The 18,603-nt window shown below is 38.3% G+C and overlaps 1 long non-coding RNA gene across 2 annotated transcripts; it reads left to right on the top strand.

Moving 5' to 3' along the window:
• Positions 1-459: 459 nt before the first annotated feature.
• On the top strand, positions 460-4,166 carry LOC109207731. Of its 2 annotated transcripts, XR_002065053.1 has the most exons (5): positions 460-746; positions 2,000-2,084; positions 2,464-2,554; positions 3,248-3,307; positions 3,929-4,166. It is a non-coding gene; the product is annotated as an uncharacterized LOC109207731 (long non-coding RNA). The 2 variants fall into 2 exon arrangements; XR_002065054.1 differs by lacking the exon at positions 3,248-3,307 and having other exon boundaries at positions 464-746.
• The last annotated feature ends 14,437 nt before the right edge of the window (positions 4,167-18,603 follow it).

Consider the following 18,603-nt stretch of genomic DNA (forward strand, 5'->3'; position numbering starts at 1 on the left):
AAAGCTGAACTTTGGGGACTGCGGCCGCACTATATTTTGTGCGGTCCGCATTGGTCCCAATGCGGCCTCACTACATTTTGTGCGGTCCGCATTACATGGATACAGAGAGTGGGTAGTCTTAACCCCACCTCTGTGCGAACCGCATTACCATTTTGTGCGGTCCGCATTGACCTCTGTGCGACCGCACTTCACTTTGTGTGGTCCGCACTGCATAACTTGTACAACTATCTGAAATTCTTTCTGCAACTCTGCTCTTCACTGCTTCTACTGATATTAACAAGCTTACACTACAACAAAAAAGAATTTTAGTGGCAATTAATTAGCGGCAATAAACTAATGGCCGATAAATAATTCCAAAAGAGCAAATGCTAACGGCAATTGTGAATTTGCCGGTATTGCGTACCTTTTTACTGACGATAAATAATGAATGACCACTAAAAGATATTTCTGGAAAGCTGCTAGTTATTAATTTAGCTTTCCCTCCAGTTCTTTTCACTAAAATCACATATTCCCTCCCATTTTAATCAATAACTAAGTTGGAAAATTTGAAAAATATTTCAAAAATACAAACAAAGTTTATCATTGCAGTTTCTAAAGAGTATCATTGTGCCTTCTTTGTCATTGTGCCTTCTTTGTCTTATCGTCGATGGCCCCCACACATCCCCACGTAAAGACTCTCATCGTCGTTGCTTGCCCGCCGCTGACTATCTTTTCTCTATCTCACCATCACCGGCCGTTATTTCATGGTAAGACAATTGATCTTCTTTTTAGCTTTGTTGAGATGATTATGATTGTCTGACAAGTATGAATGGAGAAAATAACAATTATTCTCCCACATACCCAACTCCTTTTTTCTGTAATTAACCCTAATTTTTATTTGTAAATTATCGAAGGTAATTGAATTACTCCTTATTACTTGATGTGGGTTATTAATTGTAGGTTAGGGTATTAGGAATACGAATATGGAGAAATGAGAGAGAATTGAAAGAAAGAGAGTTTGTGTCAAAGGTGAGATCTTAATAGTGAATCCTTTGGACAAAGAAGTATATTATGGAAGGTATAAGATTATTTTATGAACATGGTATGTTTATTCTTTCCATTTAAGAGAACTGGGTCTCTCTTTTCTTTGATTTATGATTTGTATTGTGGCTTTAATGGGGTTTATCATGATTGGAATTAAGTTTGTGAAAAAGAATTAGGTGCAAGTTGATATTATTTCTTGCAAGTAGATACAAATTTGGATTAATTCTACTTTAACTTGGAATAAGAATCAAAAAATGAGGGGAGATTGCACGATGAAGATATGAACAGATTCGTTCTAAGTGTAGTAAACATGGCTGACCAAGATTATTTCCTCCAATCATTTGATAACAGTGGACCTCTCCCTTTAGTAAAAGTTTGATAGGTATATGTGAAGCAGTGATACTGATGTAACATAATAGATGGAGGAAATAGGAAGAAAAATATCACAAATATAGTTGCTTAGAACATTATCACATTTAACCACACAGAGATTGAAGAAAAAAGGATGGAGTATAACACAACTCACAACTATTGGTTTGTCTCTATAGAGTAATTTTATCTCTTCATTTGTCTGCTTCTTTCTCTACTTCTTAAATCATTTAGCTTTTTTATTTTAACTTGAACTTGAATCTTAATACATACTCTTCAGTTGATTTTCTAGATGTCTAGTAACTAAGCCTAGTAGTATAAATATTAGTCTACACATAGCAAAATATGCTCAAGTAAGTTGTTGCGCAACACTCATAATTTATTTATGAGGGTATTCCATCCCCATATGACAAGATGAAGAGGATGGTCATTAGCAAAATATGCTCAAGTAAGTTGTTGCGCAACACTCATAATTTATTTATGAGGGTATTCCATCCCCATATGACAAGATGAAGAGGATGGTCATTCCTGATGCACTCAAGTATTAGTTTACGCATAGTATTATTGTTTCTTTTTATACTGAAGTTACTACCCTCCTCTCATCTAGGGTATTGAGGCTCGAGGCAGGACATACATAATGCTTTGAGCAAGCTTTCATCAGAGGTTGGATGGAACCATTATGATGTATCAAGGTAAGTTTCTTGTATCTTGTTATTGATCTACCCTACAATCATTTTCTCTAGTTAGTGGTGGTATTACTTCACATTTTGAATCAATGAAGCAACATATAGCAATTGTTAGCTATTTCTTGTTAAATAGTGTTCTTAACTTTATTTTCATGTATTTTTTATCAATATGAAAATGTAATTTTCTGCTACAAGCAGCACTTGGAGTTCCTTTTCTTTCTGCTTAACCTTATTTATCTAACGATGAGCTACGGCTCCTGTTTCTGGAATTTTTTGTAAGATGAGTTTCCATACTTGTAGTCTGCAATTATAATTGAAGTCTCAATTTTCTGTTAGTATATCTGACTTTTGATGGTGATTTCTCCCTTGTTTGTGATAACCACAGAATCTTGAGAATAAGAGAGCTCAAGCAACATACGAGAGGAGAAGTCGATTAGCAAAACAAACAATGCAAGCACCACAAATGCCATTTCAAAGTAACAATTCCTTTTTTCATATTTGAATGTATATATTGCTACTTTTTGTTCTTGAAATTGTTGAGAACCATATGAAGCAAATAATATGAACTATGTGAAATAGGTTCTTTGTTGCTAGTAATTGCTACCTTATATTTAGAAAAGGTAAAACTCAATGTGCCGCTAGTGGTCTTTATATCTCATTAGCTAGTTTTAAAGATTACAAGTTGTTCTATCTTTTTGCTTGCTAGACTAGTTATTTGGTTGAACCATTACTATTCTCCTTGGATATGTGATATAATATCTTGGTCATGACTTTCAATCTTCACCACTATTCATTTTTCTTTAGCTAGTCTCTATAGGAAGATTTCCTATTTTAATTTGGACAATACTTGAACTCCCAAATATTTTTCTTTTGGTTACCAACTAGTTAGATGCATTAGGGACTTTCGAAATGGCATATTACAAGATAGGCAGCCCTGGTTCCAAAGATAGTGATAAAACCTTAAGTATGTAGATTCATCTTAACGAGAAGATATTGAGGCTTCTCTCACGCATATAAACTCTAAATACTAGATAGTCCTCCAGCACCTTCACCACCAAAAAATTACCATCAATAATATTTATTTTAGTTCCTTTATTAGAAATGTTTTCTAGCATCTTTTGTATAACCTTAAATCTTAATCAAGTAAGGACCACCTAATTTTTTTGCAGGTCCTGTGAACTTGATATTGAGAGGAAAATTTGAAGGTTTACTTAAGAGTAGATATAGAGGTAGGTCANACAGTAGAGTAAGGAGAGATTATGTATATTAGCATTTTATCTGTAAGTATTGGTGTGACACAAGCTTTGGTATCTATCTTCGTGTGCACGTTTAATAGTAAGCAGAGGAGTAGAATCTTGAAAATGAAGTAAAAATATTACCTTTGCATCCTTGTCGGATCTCTGGGTTTTGCACATTTCTCTAGCTTCTTTCTTTTTCTAAAAGATACGTGAAGATGTCCATTCTGTTCTTATAGGCGAAAACAGCAAGTACTCCACATGTTTGTGCTATCTCCTTGTTGGATTGCTATTGTTAAGTACAGATAGACTCGAGAAATCTGCAATATTAATGAAAACCATTGAGACCTTTTAGAACACGCTTATGTAAGTTTGTTAGGCGGATATTCATTTGAATGCATTTGTAAAGTTGATTATGAGTCTATGCTGCTTTGAGATCTTCAAGCACAAATCTATCTTTTGAGAAACTTCTTGTTCACTTGTTTTAACGGGATTTTGTAGTAGGAATTCCTTAATATCATAGTATGAGGGTGTAAATGTCACGTAGATGGTTTCACTTTTGATGAACTTCATATGCGGTTGTTTATTTACATTTATTTTATTTCTTCATTTCAGGTCATATATTATGATAGTTTAAAATCTTCGCTCATGGCAGATTTCATTATGATCAAGAGTTGGAGAATCTTTCTTATGTTTCTTATTGTATATAGCTACTTGATAAATAGTTTATTAGATGCTAAATGACACTAGTTACTAGATTCAAATAGGTTAGTGTTTTTGTTATGCTGTTGACATAATTTATGGATTAATAATTTTGTTGTATGGATTAATTACGTGCATTAAGCTTTTTGAAGAGAGTATCATTTTAAGGTAAATAAGCATACCATGCAATAATTAAATGGGAAAATTCTATCTTAATAGTTAGCGGCAATAAGAAAATTTGTTAAAGGTCATTGTTATAGCAATTATATGAACTTTTACCGGCAGTAATAAAAGCTATTAAATAAAGGAATAAAGGTGAATTCAAGGATAACTGTAGTGGCCATTATATTTGTTGCCAAAAGAGGTTCTTTTTACTAGTTATTAAATTGACTTTTAGCGGCAATAATAAAAGCTGCAAAAGGTAAGGCCTCTGGAATTCTTGGTGAGTTTTAGTGTCCATTATAATTGTCATTAATATTTGCCGCTAAAATAACATGACTTTTACCGGCCATAACAGGTGCCTTTACCAGCATTCAGATAAAATGGCCGCTAAACGCTTTGCCGACGCCGGCTATAACGGCTAATAACTAATTGCCGGTAAATGTTTTGGCGGCCATTTTTATTGCCGCTATAAAGCATTTTAATTGCCACTAAAAGCCTTTTTTATTGTAGTGTTATTGGATTGTGTTTGCTGACAATGGTGAAACAACAAGGTAAAAGCTCTAAACAACCAGGCAGAGGAGAATCCTCCTGGGGAGAAAAATAGAAAACGATACGACTGACTTCTCAAGCCCGGCAAAATATTAAGCAGACAAGAAAGTTGATAAAAGCCGTTGATAGAGCTGCTTCCCAATCCTCGGGGAGTGAGTATGATCCCTCCCGGGAGATTTCTTCAGACTCCGTGCCAGAGTACATCAACGACTAGCCAGAGAGGTTAAGGCTAAGATACACACCTCCAGCATCCCCCACTGCCCAAGCGTCAGTGAATGTTTCTTCTGGGTCGTCTGATGGCTCAGCTGAAGGTAGTGGGGAATACTCCACCTCTCCCACAGCTTCATTATCTGGAGAGGGTACAATAGGAGACACTGAGGTAGTAGGAGGAGAAGGAGATGTAGGAGAAGGGGGTAAACCTCAGGTTGGCGGGGTTGATAGAACTAGGAAACCAGAGGCGTGGCAAGACCGGTTCGTGAGTGAGGTAGCGTATCATAAATTCCGGGAATGGTGGCCGGTGAGGAAGTTGATCCCGGAAAGGAGTTTTGTGGATAGAGACTTGCTACCTCACAACCCCAATGTGAGGAGGCATTTTAGGGAGAGAATTGGCTGGGAGTACTTTTTGAGTGAGTGTGTAGATGCCAATAAGCACTTGGTCAAGGAATTCTACACCAACGTTGTGCACATAAAAAAGGGCACCAAGGTGACCAAGGTACGAAACCTGAAAGTGTTGTTTGACGGGAAGACAATAAATGATTATCTAGGCTTTGATGAGGAGGATGAGACACTTTATATGGCAAAGATGGAATTGGGCGAGGAGGTCCGTCCCTGGTTGTCGCAATATCTGGCAATCCCAGGTACCACCCCCGATTGGTTGAATGCGGGCGTCAAGATTCTGAGACGTAGTTTGAACTTCGAGGCAAAGGGGTGGGAAACTTTTGTTGCAGCAGACTGGACCCGACTACTCATGAAAAGTCCCTCCCTCTTCACCGGGCAATGTTGGTGGCTTTGATCATGGCGGGGTACCCGATCAATGTGGGAAATGTAATGTCTAGGATAATCACAATTGTGGGAAGTGAGCATGACAGAAACTACCCTTTCCCCAGCTTTCTGACTATGTACTTCGGGGACCTAAAAGTTGACAAGAGGCCGTTTGACATAACGGTCAAAGCGAAGGCCCCATTCTCTTGGTACAACATGCATGGGGATGACAACCCAAAGAGCAAGAACTTTAATGGAACAACTACGGCTTCAACTGGCCAGTCTGAAGAGCCAGTTGTCGTAGTGGCTCCTACTCAGCCTGCCTCCACTTCCACAGACATCCCTCCTGGCCCATCAACCTCAGCAGATCCGGAGATTACCTCTTCTCGAGCTTACCCAGTCACTGCCCACCGACTGAGCCAAGCTCTTCTCAGTATCAACAACTGGATGCAGACAGCGTCATCCAAGTTGTCTATCCTCACTACCGCAGTAGAGGCTCAGTCGGCTCCTCCACCTCCGCAGGTCCCACAGTCCATAGAGGATGCTCTCAAAGAGATTCTAGTCAACCAAAGAAAATCCTCAAAAACCAGAAGGTGCTCAGTACTACTGTTGATTCACATAGCAAGGCTCTCAAGGAGCTTGCTAAGGAGCACAAGAAGTTGAGAAACACACGGGCCTCCAACGAGTCCGTGAAGGAGCTGAGGATTGATGTTGACAGGTTGAAGGCAGACCAGCTGCCTTCGGATTTACTACTTCAGGACCCTGCACCAGCAGCTCATCCCCAGCCAGAGCAGTCTCAGAGGCCTCCCAAGAGGAGGAGGATGATTCCCCGAGCGGACAATGCAGTCATCCAGTTGGCAGACCCACCGGAGGCCTCCTCCAATCAACCATAGGATGCACCTCAGGAGCCTGTCCAGGTCCAGGCCCAGGTCCCAGCACCAGAGCAGCAGGCCACAGGGAACCAGTCTGAGGTTCCCGAGCACAGTGAGGACCCGGGGACCACTCAGGAGCCCCTGCAGACAGACATGCCATAGGGAGTCTCTATATCCTTTTTCATTCTCTTTTTGGTGCTTACTTAGTTTAGTTGTCATTGGGGACAATGCCAACTTCCATTTGAGGGGGTAGGCCCTACCTTTATGGATTCATTGGATGATTGTATATATTTGACAATTTTTATGCTTTCTATAGTTTTCATCTTCGGTTTGTATATAATTTTAACATTTCGTTACATTTCTCGCACTTTTATTTTACTTTGGGTCTGTATATAAAGTTATGTTACATTGTATATATTCATCCCATCTATTGTATATTCGATCAAATCCCCTCTAGTATATATTCATTTTACTTTCCGCAATTTTTCGTTCTTAGCTTCGTGTTTATGTTCGTAGCTTCTTGTTTTGAACGTTTGCAATAAGCCTTTGGTTTTTCTTAATGCCACGGTTCTTTCCAAAGGTGGAGTTTGTGTGAACCGGGTAGCTCTTCCCAATGATAGATGGAGTGACAACCTTCTTAAGGGTTTGAGTCTGTTTTTCTTTTCTTTTTGGCTTTTTAGTAGTTAGTGGTTAAGGGTGCCTCAAGCAAAGCTTCACTTGAGCCTAGCACATTTGCCTTTGATCTCATGGTCAAAAACAAATTGTTGTGTTTAGGATGGTGAAATTCGTGACCCTGAGACTCTTGTGTTGACCGATAATCATCTAGTGGTTTTTCGGGACCATTGTGTGCTCAAATCTTATCTAAGGTTGTTGTGGGCCCCCGACTCTGTGTCTTTAGCAATCTCATAGCGTGTGTGGTGAGAAATTGCATTGCAAGTCCAAGTTCCGAGTCAGTGGTCTAGAACTTGCCCAGAATGTTTGTTGAGGAGAAATCCTATGTGAATTTTGACTTTGAGACATGATTATAGGCTCTCCTTGATCCATATGATAGCTTAAACACTTTCATAGCCTACCAAAGATAAAATCCCTAGTCAACCCTTTTGAGCCTTAAACCTTTTTCCTTCAAGAACCATGATACAAGGCTTTACCCGTTCTAAATGATACCCTCTCTTGGCACCCGATCTTTCCTTAGCACATGGAAAAAGTATATGTTTGGGGGGAGAGACAAGGATTGCAACAAAGTGGTAAAAAGGTACAAAATGAAGAAGGAAAGGCAATGAAAAAGAAAGAAAAGCAAAAAGACAAAAAAAAAAAAGAATACTCAAAGTGGAAAAGAATAAAAAAGGGATTCAAGAAAAGCAAAGAATGAAAGGTGTGGAAAATTGAGAAAAAAAAAGATTTGAAATGTATAAAAAAGAGTGACACTGTGTCTCTCTTACCCCTTGAAAGAAGTGAAAAGACTCAAAGAGTCAAGTGAATCTGTGCCAAAATGGAACAAAAGAAGTGCTTAAGGGAAGATGGAACCTACTTAGACCAAACATTGCCTACCCAGAACCAAAAGCCTTCACTATGTCTCCACAAAAGCCCTATATTATCTCTAGTTGAATGAAGCTTACACTAGTGGTGACTTACATAAGGGGCAAGCATATGGTACTTAGTGCCGGACTTGTGACTTTTCTTTGAGAGGGATGAGCGAATTTCCATTAATCTCGTTATGAGTTCCACTATTCTAAAGGTGAGGTTTTCTTAGGGAGAGCTGAGGATGTGTGAATTTGAGTTCCACAATGACTAAAGTAATAGAAAGAGTCCTTTGATGTGTTGAGTCAACTCTTGATGCTCCTGTGTCACACTTGATCCATGGTGTTTTAAAAGAGTAAATGTTGTTAATGATTCATGTGTATTGAGGGCAATTGTTAATCTCAATTGAAGCTAGATGAGGTTACTTTAGAGCAACTGATTTTTCTTGGATTTTCCCTTAACGGGTGGGTTTTATTTTGTTTGCTTGAGGACAAGCAAAAGCTTAAGTTTGGGGGAGTTGATAACTAGTGATTTTGATACATTATGTACTCCTTCTTGCTTATGTTTTGATTAGAAATTTGTACAAAATAGTCCCAAAAGACTCAGAAGTTATGCTTGATTGCAGGTTTGATCAACAAGGTGACAAAATATCAAAGATCAGCTCAAAAGGAGTGAAACTTGCACAAGTATCAAGGCAAGACAAAGCTCAGGAAAAACAAGGCCAGTGCGGCCGCACACCATTCTGTGCGGTCCGCACAAGTGAGGTTCAGAGAGTATGCAACTCAGGAAAATCAGGCAATGCGACCGCATGGGATTTAATGCGGTCCGCACTGAAGTTACTGTGGCCGCACTCGATTTAGTGCGGTCCGCACAACCAAGAATCATAGAGTTGCTATTTTCGGAGATTGAAGCCAATGCAGTCCGCGCTCCATTTCATGCGGACCGCACTAGAAGCCATCGCGGCCTCCGTCCATTTTTTGCGGTCCGCATTACCCAAGTTCAGAGAGCAGTTTTGTCAAGTTCAGAGCCCTAGTGCGACCACACACTATTTTGTGCGGTCCGCACTAACCCCACAGGGGTATTTTTGTCCAGACTTTTCAGCTTAGTATTAATAGCTTTTTTTTTATTTTTAGGTTAAGCAGATAGATTTTGTACTGAGCTGCGCTCGTGACTTCCGTTACTTTAGCAATTTTGGGTAATTTTATCTTCATTTCAACATTGAATCATCTAGTTTATCTTAGCAATTAATTAATATGAGTTGTTTATCATCTATTTCTTTGTTCCTTTCTCTAATGATGAGTGGCTAGACCCATCAGCTAGGGTTGTGGCTCAACCCTAGTGTGGGTAATTGATGGGTCATGTATTTTAGAGCTTGATTGACTATGGGTGTTTGATATTTGGGATAATTCCATATTTAATTGCTAAATTAGTGGTTGCAAACACTAGTTTGTGTTTAGTTGACTTTTGCTCTTCTTGAGAAAGAGAGCCTAAGTCTCTAGAATCAGTCCAACAAGGAAATGGGGCGTACTCAAGAAATTGATAGCCCCAATTAAAGAGTTAAACCGAGAGATCGTAATACCCGCCTTGATCCTTAATTTCTTGTGCAAATTTGCATACCCAATTGGTCTTGAGAAAGTCAATTCGGGCAAAATCACTCGAACTACTGAGAGGTATAGAGTGAGTAGAATCGAGCAATGATTATATCATACTCCCCAAATGTGTCAATCTAGCTTTAGATTCAAGAATCCGTCAATTGACCACCTAGGCGAAAGTCACTACTCTAGTGCCTTTTAATCATTTGAACAACTTGCAATAGTTTAATCCTAGCTTATTTTAGTTTAATTGAGCATTGTAGTTTATAGAATTGGAATCATAATCAAAACCTAAAAATGTGTAGAAGTGCAATTTGGAGCAAACACACAACTCCACTTTAGATAGATACCCAACTCCAATATCTAGCTCTCTGTGGAATTCGATCCCGACCCTAAATCGGGTAAAAGCTGCTTCGACCTCTCTCGCTACTTAATAGTAGTGCAGGGTTGGCCGTGATCAACTTACTACAACATAATGCCTTATTGATAATCAATTTAATTCCTCCAAAATAGTAATATTGGCTCTTCCAGAGCTCTCAATTAATTTGGTATTACCACATATTCATCAACATCCATATGGTGATTATCTCTTTTAAAGAGAAAGTTATACCATTATAGTCATGGTCAAAATTATATGCAAGATCTGTTTCTTGCATTACTGTTATTCTTTAATAATCACATTACCAAAATATTTTAGTGTACAATAGGTACGTGACCAATGACCATTCAAGCCATAATAATAATATTATTTTCTTATATCATCTCAAACCTCCTTTTAGAGGTGAGTGCGTGGTATATTCACTACCACTAGCACGTTCATATTCTTCCAAGAATGAATATGTATTCATAAATCAGATGTTATCACATTCACATCATGAATTGCCCATAGTCATCTATATATGCTTTACGAAATCTTATGTCAAATCGATGACAAACATTAACTTCATAGAGTAAAGGCTTATTTTGAGAATCCTTATTATTCTGATTACCACGATAATGACGATTATAATTTCATCTATTACTACGTCCACATCCATTGATACATTTATGGTAATAATTTTGTCTTCTTTCAGGCTTATTGCATATTGCTATCACATTCTCTTAAGGGAATGAGAATGGAGCAAATTCAATAGGACGGGTTTTCAATTCTTCGCCCACAATCATACATGAATTTGATCATGGCAAGACATAGAAATTTTACCACTTTGGGTGGTTATAATTTCTTTCAAACTCCATTAGAGTTACAATCAAATTTTATTGTCTTTGCTTGTATTTAAAATCAAATTATAGAATGTCAAGAATTTAAAAGAGAAAAATAAAGTCAAATACTTACCTTAAATCTCAAATTTAATCATGAAAGAAGCTCATGGAACAATTGACAATCATTATGCTCAATCCCAAAGCTTCTACTCAATATGTTAGAGTCTCATGCTGATAACGTGTTATAAAACAGAAAAAGAAGAAGAACAGTATTGCAAAGAAAAGTAGGGAGAGAGAATTCTTATTGATTTTGGGATGAATAACAATGAAATAGAACCCTCTATTTATAGGGAGAGAGGGACTTAGCCACCAAGTAATAAACACTAGAATCTCTCCAAATATAGACATTCACCATAAGTAAAATTCTATTTATAACAATTAAGTTTTTTTCTATGACTTATAAATGGCATAAGCCATGCCATTTTTATACATTGAATCCGTAGATAGGTTCCAAATTTAGTGGAAAAACTTACTTATAATTAATTTTTAAAAAGCCTTAATCGTATACCTATTTTTTACATATCAAAAAAGAAAAACTTAATCTTATTTTAAAAGGTAAAATTGAAATTTGCTCAACGTGTCTCTCTAATCGAAGCAATCTCGAAACTCTCCAAAAATCAGTCGACTCCATGAGGCTAAGAGATCGCTTGGCCAAGCTACCAAAATTGTGGATTTTTGGAAGAAGCTAGAATTTATACCTTGTCCCCAAAAGCAGAAAAATTGCTTCTGTTGCAGTTTAAAAACATTTTTTTTTATTTTTGCCAAATACCTCAAATTTTCAATAATTCCATTTTTGACACAAAATATTTTTGGGCTCCCAAAGCTTGGCCAAACAAGCTCCAAAACTTATGGATGTACATCTCCTAGTAAATTGTTATAGCTTCATAAAATTTATATTCAGTCTTTGATAAGTTATGCCTCGTTCAATACATGTAGCATTTGGGTTGAAATTGGAGGGAAACAAAGAGATTGTACTCCACTTTTTAGAAAAATTAATGAAATTGAGAGTTTGGACACACTTCACATTGAAAGTAAGTTAAAAAAGTTATAAGTAAAAGTGTCTACGATAGAAATTGGGGCTACCAAATTTTATTCTTTGGTCGAGATAGGAATGTCGCGTCAAGGAGCTAAGACGTCAAGTCCGGAATCGAAGCCTCTTTTCGGATCGAGGTCGACGTCAATTGCAGCTAGAAAGAGACAGACTTTGAGTGACATCGGTATAGCTTGACAACGGAAAATGCGAGATATCCGCGATTGGTCGAGGATCGTGGCGTGAATCTCGGTATGGATAAATCCACAACGGTTAATCAGACGTTAATATGGTTTCCTACTATAATTAGAAGTGTACCTTATTTAGGACTCCTCTATTATATAAAAAAAGATACTATTCATTTGTAAGGATCGTTGTTGAATGATAAGAATATATACACTCGTTACTTTCCTGCTACTTCACTTACTATTCGTCAGAGTTGCTTTATCATTTACTGTTCTTATTATTTCACCTCGAGACTATCCTGAGTCAAGGTCGAGACCTGTCTAGTATACTGGTTTGATTTATTTTATTCTCCACTTTATTCATTTATTTTCTTGCTTATCAATTGGTATTGGACGAAATCACATATCCTTAAAACCACAATATAAGTTTAATTGTAATCCGAATTTGATGGTAAACAGTTTGGCGCCCACCGTGGGGCTAAGGATAATAGTGATTGTTCGGTGCAGATTCTGATAACACACATTATTTTACGCTTGTTCTTGTCAAGTATCTTTGCTCTCAGGTTAAAACATGTCAAACTCACAAAACGCACCCACACATGGTGACGATGGTCTCGGGTTTCATGGGGAAAATGACAATGTAATTGCTCCAAGAGCCAAGGCGCCACAGGCTAATCTCGGGGAGCACCGGTTGCCAATCCAGTCGATGTTAGTTTGCATGTTGCTTTAAATGCGGACCTAGGGGCGGACCCCGAAGGGAGTGTACGCAGAGAAGGCCGATCTGGTGGCCAAGGCACACAAGGCAGAGGAGCCGGAGAAGTTACTCTCCAAGTGATATTCGAGATGCTACAGGCTCAACAGGCCGTTATTGCTCAGCTACAAAATCAACATAGAACTCCGAGTGGGGTCGAGCCAGAAATCCATCGTTGTACCGAGCTAGTGCCAGAGAGGTCGAATGGTAACGAAACTGGGGACCGATCCAGCAATAATAAAAATGCTCGAGGAGCTCACCAAAAGAATTGAGTCAGGGGAGAAGAAAATCGAAGCTAATGATAAAAAAGTGAAAACACACAACTCCCGAGTTGATTAGATACCGAGGGCAGCACCAATCTTAAAAGGGATGGTGACGAGTGTCTGGCGTGTGTATAAATTAAACTCGTACTCCGTCAAATTATAGAATAGAAAGATGTCGAACCCACAGAGATTGGTTTATCAATTCTACAGACGTTTCTTGTTTTAATTACTATTTGAGAAAATCAGAAAGAGTTGAGTTGTAAATTAACTAACTAAAAATGCATAAATAGAGCAGTAGAAAATGTTTTGTTTTTCACAAATATAATAAAAGGTGTTGGGATCTTGACTTCACTTAATATTTTTATTATATAGTAGAATTATTATTCTTCAATTTCTATTTCTCAAAAAGGTATAAATGCCTCTCACGATTATAAATATATATTATTACTCAAGTTGAATAATTAATTGCACTCCTCTCGGTTATACAAATTAATCTTCAAAATAGTAATACTAAAGAACCAGAAATATATGATTGAACTAAAATATGCTCTTGATAGAAAGTCCCTTTCGGTTACCCTACTTGTTATAATTTATTATTACACCTTTCGCCTCTCTCGTTTACAAATAAGCGTAAAATTAATTATAACATAAAAGAGATAGATGTTACTAAATAAATATTAACATTTATCAATACTACATTTAATTATATTATTTCTTCCGCCTCTCTCGATTACAGAATTAATAAACAGTTAATATGTAGTATAAGATAGATAGATGTTAATAAATTAAATAACGTCTAACTGTAAAAGCAGATAAAAGTTAAATAAATTCTAGCTCAAGCATGTGAATTTGAGGAAGAATATCTACTATTATATAGAAATATTAAGATCCGTCTTTCTCCCAACACAAGAAAAGTTACTCCATACTGGAACTAGTACTAACAATGAAAATATTCTTGTCCATTAAATAAGAAAATAGAAAGAAATATTCAAGAAGAATAATTTCCCCTATTTAATTAAAAGCAGGAACTAGAGTAATTTCCTACACTGGAATTTATTTAGAAACAACAACTAAACCACTATTGTGATTCAAAAGAAAAGTTAACTCGATACTAGTAAAAGAAATAAAACAGAGAAGCTTATTAAGAATTTGGATTCAGACTTCTAGCTCTAAGCTTTCTCTCTACTGTGATGCCCTTCTATGATCGGGCAACATCTTCTTATATAAGAAAGTTTCATGATGACTTCTGGATTTGGTACTAGATTTCCATGGCAAATCTAGATTTTGCATTTGCAGATATGAGAATTCTGTCATTCTAAGTTTAGATTTCGTCGATTTCATCATGACAAATCTAGATTTTGCATTTGCAGATATGAGAATTTGAATTCTCGATTTGGTGCTAGATTTCAATGGCAAATCAAGATTTTGATTCATTGCAGAGATGAGAATTCTGCAATTCTATGTTTAGATTTCATCATGGCAAATCGAGACTTGGTGCATTGTCACGGCAGCAATGAATCGTAGCTCGATTTCACACTTTTCTGTTGTATTTTTTTTCATGTTGTGCACAGTAATTCTTCTATAATTATTCCTGCAAAATAAAGTTAAGAATATGGAGGAAACATGATAATTTATATGTTTTTATGAGAGAAATTATGCGATTAAGATCAGGTAAAATGCACTTATCAAATTCTCCCATACTTAAACTTTTGCTCGTCCTCGAGCAAAGAAAAAAAATAAACATAGTAACTAAACACTTTAAGTGAAATCATGAGAGGTTCTGACAGAGAAGAATTGACTAAGACCAATCCACGAGTTCAAACAACTTTCAGCTGTACTCATGTTCACCAATTGAGAACTGAAATCATAATATTTTCTAATCCCAAGTGTGTCTCACTGAATAAAGAGAGATGCCCACATATCACATAATATATAGATATAGGATCAAAGAAGGGCATGATAAAAAATACACTCACACTCAACAAAGAAGTACCTCAATGTAACGACCCGACCGGTTGTTTTGAGCCTTAGCGCGTCGTTCAGCAGTCTGAGGCCATGAGCAGCTTCATTTCAGGTGTTATAACTTGTACGCGTGGTTAGAATTGAATTTTGGGAAGTTCGGAGTGGATTTGGGAAGAGAATTCTCACTTTAGACTTAAAGTTGAAAGAATGAACTAGGATTAGATTTTTGAGTAAACGACCTCGGAATCGGGATCTGAAGGTTCCAGCAGGTTTGTATGATGATTTTGGACTTGGGCGTATGCCCGGTTCGGGATTTGGGTAACCCGGGAGCGTTTTGGCGCCTATTGTGGAAGTTAGCATTTTGGAAGAAATTTCTCAAGTTTGGCTTGAAGTGCATTTCAGTGTTATCGATGTCCGTTTGGGATTTCGAGACTGGGAGTTACTCCGTATGGTGATTCTGGAGTTGGGAGCGCGATCGGAAGTGAATTCGGAGGTCCGTAGGTCATTTTGAAGCCATTTGGCTAAATATAGAAATTTGAAGGTTTTTGAGAAGTTTGACCGGAAGTGGAATTTTTGATATCGGGTTCGAAATCTGATTACGGAAGTTGGAGTAGGTCCGTAATGTCAAATATGACTTGTGTGAAAAATTTGAGGTCAATCGGACATGATTTGATAGGTTTAAACATCGGAAGTAGAAGTTAGAAAGTTTAAAGTTCATAAAGCTTGAATCGGGGTATAATTCATGGTTTTAGCGTTGTTTGATATGATTTGAGGCCTCGAGCAAGTCCGTAATGTGTTTTGGGGTTGGTTGGTATGTTTGGTTGAGGTCCCGAGGGCCTTGGGTGGATTCCGGGTGGTTAACGGATTGAAAATGGATTTTTGGGAAGGCTGAGGTTTGCTGGTTGCTGGTATTTCCGCTTCTGCGGAAATGGGACCGCAGAAGCGTCCCCGCAGAGGCGGTAGAGGGAGCCGCAGAAGCGGATTTGTTCGAAGGTTCGTGGACCGCAGATGCGGTCAAGGTTCCGTAGAAGCGGGACCGCATCTGCGGAAGTGGGCATCGCAGAAGCGAAAAGGGGGCGGCCAGGACGGATCGCAGAAGCGACTGTTGACCGCACCTGCAGAACCGCAGAAGCGGTCCAGGGTCCGCAGGTGCGGAAATGACTGGAGCTGTGAGGTCTTTAAAATTCGGGGTTGAGTTCATTTCAACCCCATTTTTCTTCCATTGGAGTCGATGGGGAGCAGCTTGGAGGTGCCATTCCCGTCACTCGTCATGAGGTAAGTAACTTAAGCTAGCTTTGAGTCAAATACAAGGTTTATACATGGATTTGAGCCTGAAAATTGTAGAAAAACTTGGGGTTTGAGGGAAGACCTAGAAAATTATTGTTCTTGAAATTCAACCACGATTTCGGGTATGGAATCTAGAGAAAATTATATTTTTGAGTTCCTAAGGTCATGGGCCAAGTTTATCTTCGAAAAATTTCGGATTCCGGGCACGTAGGCCCGAGGGCATTTTTGTCAACTTTCCAATCGGGGTTAGGAATTGCTATAAATGGGATTATAATGATTACCTTAGCATATATTAATGAATTTGTATAACCATTGGCTAGTTTTGGAGCATTGTGCGTTGGTTCAAGCCTTCGGAAGAATGTAGAATGTCGGTCATGGGTCTTCGGAGCGAGGTGAGTCTCCTTTCTAACCTTGTGAGAGGGAATTGTCCCCTTAGGTGAGTTAATTGGTTATGTGCTCCTATTTGTGGGGGCTACGTACGTACGAGGTGACGAGAGTCCGTGCGTAGCTACTATTATGCAATTGTCCGGGTAGTCTAGGACCCCAAAAGCATGCTATACTTGGGATATTTGCAATCTTATTGACATTTGAATTTTTAAAATCAAATTGAACTAGTAAATGAATTTAAAAAAGGATTAGACTTCATTTTCTTAAATTGTTAAAAGAGGATTTGGTTTTTATTTGATAAGATGTTCCCCGATAATTCTTAATTTGACTGTTTGAGCATGTATTCCTGTGTGTACCTGCGTCGCATGGATGATTCGCGAGCAGGATATTTGTTTACTTTATGTTGACCGCGTCGCATGGATGATTCGCGAGCGGGGGAAATAGATGCATCTATTGGTTCGGGCCGTTCGACCCTCGGCAGTGCACAGTTTATATTTCTGTTGGATCGGGCCGTCGCCTCGGCATGATATGTGCATGTTTATATTGCTTACTTGAAATACTTGATGTTGATATTGCCTTTTGGCCTGACATAAATTGCTGAAGATAAATGGAACGAAATCCTGAAAATCCTTTGTTATTTGTTAAAGGTGTTTACCTGTTTTACAACTTTGTGAACTAGAGCATGCTATATAAATCCATGACTTCCTCACATTTTAGTATATTATTACTGGACCATTAGTAAGTGTCAAAGTTGGCCATCTCGTCTCTTTTTCTTCGAGATTAGGCGGGATACTCATTGGGTACACATTATTTTCGTACTCATACTACACTTGATGTGCATTTTTGTTGCACAGGTTTATCGTGTGGCTTAGCGGCATAGCGGCATGACGGCGCAGAGACTAGGTGAGTGTTATTTCCTCGAGGTGGTTCCGCAGCTAGTATAGTCTCTCTCTGGATTTTCATTATTTTTCTGTCCAATTGTATTCTGGACAGTTATTGCACTTATTGATTCCTCTTAGAAAATCTGCTTATGTACTTGTGACACCGGGTTCTGGGGGTGTATTTGGATTTGTTCGGAAATTTTAAAGGTTGTGTAATATATTTCATTATTCATTCGTAGGAATATACTGAGTATCATTTTAAACGTAATAAAGAAGTGTTTTCGAAATCATTAAAATAAGAATTTAATTAATTATTTTAGTTGGCTGGCCTAACAGCGGTGTCCGGCGCCACCACGACCCTTAGTGGATTTTGGGCCGTGACAACATGGTATCAGAGCACTAGGTTCCCGTCGGTCTCACGAGTCATTAGCAAGTCCAGTAGAGTCTTGTGGATCGGTACGGAGAAGTCTGTACTTATCCTCGGGAGGCTACAAGGCTGTTAGGAGTACTTTCCTTCTTGATTTCCTTATCGTGCGGATCGATTTATTGAGGCTTATGCCTTTGAATCCTTCCTACTCAATCTTACGTGACGCAAGCGCTTGTTAGAAATCAAAAATTGAAGGATTGTAATGGCACTACAAATGTGGTGCGGGATGATCCTCCCGGTATAGTTGATTGGACTATTATAGTCGCCTTATGGAAGGATATTCTATTGTTTCAACTCACTGACAGAACTTCTAAGAGCCTTGAGGCTAGGCACAGGTTTCCATGATGCTTATGAGCGATTATTCCGCAGTATTGTTGTGATGTTAGGATGTTGCCCGCGTGTCGGGGCAGTGAATGACTTGAAGGGAGATTTATCCAGTGTGTAATCAAGGGATTTGGTATTTTATTCCCGGCAAGGGAGA

This window comes from Nicotiana attenuata, unplaced genomic scaffold, assembly GCF_001879085.1.
Source record: "Nicotiana attenuata strain UT unplaced genomic scaffold, NIATTr2, whole genome shotgun sequence".
Taxonomy (NCBI): Eukaryota; Viridiplantae; Streptophyta; class Magnoliopsida; order Solanales; family Solanaceae; genus Nicotiana; species Nicotiana attenuata.